Raw genomic sequence first — 4,498 nt, 5'->3', positions numbered from 1 at the left:
ATGCTCTGGGATGGTAAAGTTTCCAGCTTTTATAATGGAGTCTGTCTCTCCATTTAGCTCCCTTAATACTTGTCTTCTATATCTGAGTGCTCCAGTGTTGAGTGTATTTATATTTATAGTTGTTATATTCTCCTGCTGAATTGATCCCTTTATCATTACATAACTTTATGTCTTTTATCTTTTTGAGATAAATTCTACTTTTGTCTAATATAAGTATAGCTACTCCTACACACTTTGGGTTTCTGTTTGCAAGGAATATATATTGTTTTCAACATTTATTTTAGATTCAAGGGTACATGTGTACGTTTGTCGTCTGGGTATATTGTATGATGCTGAGGTTTAGGGTACAAATGATCCCATCACCCAGGTACTATTAGTTGGCTTATTAACGCTTTATCCCCAACCTTCCTTTCTACCTTCAGCAGTCCCCAGTTTACTTTGTTGCTATGTATATGTCAATGAGTACCCAGCGTTTAGCTCCCACTTACAAGTGAGAACATGTGAAATTTGGCTTTTTGTTTCTGTGTTAATTTGCTTAAAATAACAACCTCCAGCTGTATCCATGTTGCTGCAAAGGATAAAGTTTTGTTCTTTTTTGTGACTTTGTAGTATTCCATAGTGTATTTATACCATATTAAAAAAAAATTTAAACTACTGTTGATGGGCATCCAGGTTGATTCCATGTATTTGCTATTGTGAATAGTGCTGCAATGAACCTGTGAGTATACATGCCTTTTGGTAGAACAATTTGTTTTCATTTAGATATATACACAGTAATGGGATTGCTGGGTGAAATGGTAGTTCTTTTTCAAGTTCTTTGAGAAATCACTTTGCAGACACACTTTAGTTTAATAAGGTCCCACTCATCAAATTTTGTTTTTGTTGTAGTTGCTTTTAAGAAGTTACTCATAAATTCTTTTCAAAGGCCAACATTCAGAAGTGTTTTTTAAGATTTCTTCTAGGAGTATTATAGTTTGAGGTCTTATATTTAAATCTTTGATCCATCCTGGTTAAGTTTTGTATATGGTGAAAGATAGGCGTCCAGTTTCACTTTTCTGCATATGGTTAGTCAGTTATAGATGCACTGTTTATTGAACAGGGAGTCCTTTTCCCATTTGCTTATTTTTGTTGGTTTTTTCAAAGATCAGATGGTTGTAAGTATGCAGCTGTTTTTCTGGGTTCCCTATTCTGTTCTATTGGCTTATGTGTCTGTTTTTGTATCAATACCATGCTATTTTGGTTACTGTAGCATCTCTGGCTTTGTTTTGGCTGGCAGGTATTTTTTCCATTCAGCACTTTAAATGTATAAATATATCATTTAGTATAGTTTAAAGTAGAATAGTGTGACATCTCTGGCTTTGTTCTTTCTGCTCAGGATTTATTTGACTGAAATCTATCTACCAGTATATCTATTTATCTACCTACCTATTTAATGGAAAAATTCATGAATACATGTCATTATTGTACAGAAGCCATGGTAATCTTCTCCATATCATTCCAATTTTAGTATATGTGCTGTCAAAGCACATCATATATGTGCGTGTGTGTGTGTGTGTGATAAAATGTGTGTGAGAGTGTGTGTGTGTGTGTGTGTGTGTGTGTGTGTACGTTTTTTATCCCTTTACTTTCAGTCCATAGGTGTCTTTACAGGTAAAGTAAGGTCCTTGTAGGCAGGCTAGGGTTTGGTCTTATATTTTATTCAGTCAATGAGTCTATATCTTTCAACTATGGAATTTAAACAGTTTAAAGTCAAGGTTTTTATTGACATCTAATTATTTTTGTCATTTTGTAAATTGTTTTCTGGTTATTTTGTATATTCTTAGTTTTTTTCTTTCTTGTTTATCTTTGTGGTTTGGTGGTGTTCTGTAGTGATAACATTTGTCTCCTTTATCTTTCTCAATTTTGTATCCGATCTACTAGTGGGTTTTATACTTTAGTGTGTTTCATGATGATAGATGTCATCCTTTCACTGGCAGACATAGGACTCTCTTAAGAATTTCTTGTAAGACTAGTCTAATGATGAATTCTGTCAGATTTTGCTTGTTTGGGAAATTGTTTATTTTTCATACCTGAAGGATACCTTTTCTGGGTATATTAGTTTTGGTTGGCAGATTTTTTTTTTCCATTCAGCACTTTAAATGTATAAATATATCATTCTAATCTTTCCTGGCCTCTAAAGTTTCTAATGAGAAATATTCTTTGTGTCTAAGGGGATTCCCTAATATGTGACTTGATACTTTACTCTTGCTGTTTTTAGAATTTCCTTTTTGTCTCCAAATTCTGATGTTTTGACTATAATGTGAATCAGACAATACCTTTTTGGGTTGAATCTGTTTGGGAATCTTTGAGTTTCCTGTTCCTGAATGTTTACATCTCTCCTAAGACTTAGAAAAAAATTCAACTATTATTTTATTAAACAGGTTTTTTATATGGTTTGGATACGTGTTCCCACCCAAATCTCATGTCAAATTGTAATCCCTGATAAAATAAACACTTTAGCAGAATTAAATTTAAAGGAGTTTAATTGAACAATGAACAATTCGTGACAGGCAGCCCCCAGAATCACAGCAGATTCACAGAGACTTCAGCACAGCCACGTGGTGAAAAAAGATTTATAGATACAAAAAAGGAAATGAAGTACAAAAATCAGAAGTGAGGTACAGAATGGCTGGATTGCTTACAGGTTGGAATTTGCCTTAGCACTTAAAATTGTATGAATGGTGGAAGTACAGCCACTGGGATTGGCCAAGACTCAGCTATTATTACAGGTGCATACTCCTCAATTAGGTTTTCAATCTTGTCTACTTATTAAGCTAGATTGCAGTTCATCCACAAGGACTCAAATATAGAAGTACAGAGTCCTTCTCAGGCCATATTTAGTTCACTTTAACATCTCCGGGGTTTGAAGTTGGGACTTATGGGAAGTTACTGGATCATGACAGTGAATTTCTCATGAATGGTTTAGCACTATCTCCTTAGTGCTGTTCTCATAATAGTAAGTCCTCATGAAATATCTATGCAACAATTTTGCATGTTCTTCACATGTACTCCAAAACCTAAAATGCAATAAAATAAATAAATGGGAAAAAAAAATGTGGACCAATTCCTCCCTCGTACTCTCTCTGTCTCCTGATCTGGCCATGTGATATGTCTGCTCCCACCTCGCCTTCCACCATGATTGTAAATTTTCGGTGGCCTCTCCAGAAACTAAGCAGATGCCACTATGCTTCCCATACAGCCTCAAGAATGATGAGCCAATTAAACTTATTTTCTTTGTAAATTACCCAGTCTCAGATATTTCTTTATAGTCAGGTGAAAATAAACAAATACAGTTTTCTATACATTTTTTCATCTCTTCTTTTTCTGGATCACCAAAATGCAGATATTTATTTGCTTAATAGTGTCCCATATATCATGTAGGCTTTCTTAATTCTTTTCTTGTTCTTTTCTACTTTTTTATTTTGTCTGACTGTTCTATTTCTAAGGGCCCATCTTCAAGTTCAAAACTTTTTTCTTCTGCCTGATCTGGGCTATTGTTGAAATTCTCCATTTTATTTTTTATACCATTTTCTGAGTTTTTCAGTTCTATGACTTCTGATTGGCTATATCTCCCCCTTTCTCTTTCATATAATATATATATATATATATATATATATATATATATATATATATATATATATAATGTCTGTTGAATTTCTCAAATTTTAAATTGTTTTCCTCAAGTGAATGAATTGTCTCTCTGTGCTCTCTTGTGTCTTGCTTTTTAAGATTATTATTTTGGATTCCTTTTTATACATCTTATAATTTTCTTTTCTTTAGGGACTATCATTGAGAAACTATTAGGTTGCTTTGGAATTAACATGTTCTTTTGCTTGTTCAAGTTTCTTATGTTCCTATACTGACATTTGTATATGTGTTGTAACAGTTATTTCTTCCAGTTTCATGAGGTAGGATTTTTAGGGATAGTTTTTTTCCTGTAGATGTGTTTCATGGCCTTTGTTAGGTAAAATGTTTTTGCTTTGGTTCTGGGTAGGCAGAGTAATGTGGTCTCTATAGAATTTCTTCAGTTATAACCAATGTCAATAATGTTTGCTAATACCTCATTGGCCTAAGCTTTGGTTTTTTGTGAGGGTTGTGGCTCAGCTTTGCTGGGGATGGGAATGCCAAGTAGGCTGATCCTCAGGCTCCTGGGTGGCATGTGTAGGTGCTGGTAGTGGCAATGCAGGCCTAGGGAAGGTTGGTCCTAGGCTCCTGGGTGTCATATGAGGATATAGGGTAGTCCAACTGCTGGAAGGGCAGGCTCACTGGCAGTGCTGGCAGCAGGCCCCAGGTGGGATGTTTCTGAAGCCACTGTTTGGTTCATGCACATGTTAGCGGTGCAATGGAATGCCCAGGTATCTGACTTCCTGTGTCCCTGGGTGGTGTGCATGTGCACTGGCAGTGTGGCAATAGGCCCTGAGAAGCTGTTTCTTGAGCCTCTGTGCAGTGTGTGTGGGCA

At 35.4% G+C, this 4,498-nt stretch overlaps 1 pseudogene; it reads right to left on the bottom strand.

Moving 5' to 3' along the window:
- Nucleotides 1–1,426: 1,426 nt before the first annotated feature.
- Nucleotides 1,427–1,527, bottom strand: LOC119472305 (annotated as a pseudogene).
- Between the last annotated feature and the right edge of the window lie 2,971 nt (nucleotides 1,528–4,498).

The sequence above is a fragment of the Cebus imitator genome, unplaced genomic scaffold (genome assembly GCF_001604975.1).
Source record: "Cebus imitator isolate Cc_AM_T3 unplaced genomic scaffold, Cebus_imitator-1.0 Scaffold93, whole genome shotgun sequence".
Classification (NCBI taxonomy): domain Eukaryota; kingdom Metazoa; phylum Chordata; class Mammalia; order Primates; family Cebidae; genus Cebus; species Cebus imitator.
This window is presented reverse-complemented; position numbering and strand designations above follow the sequence as displayed.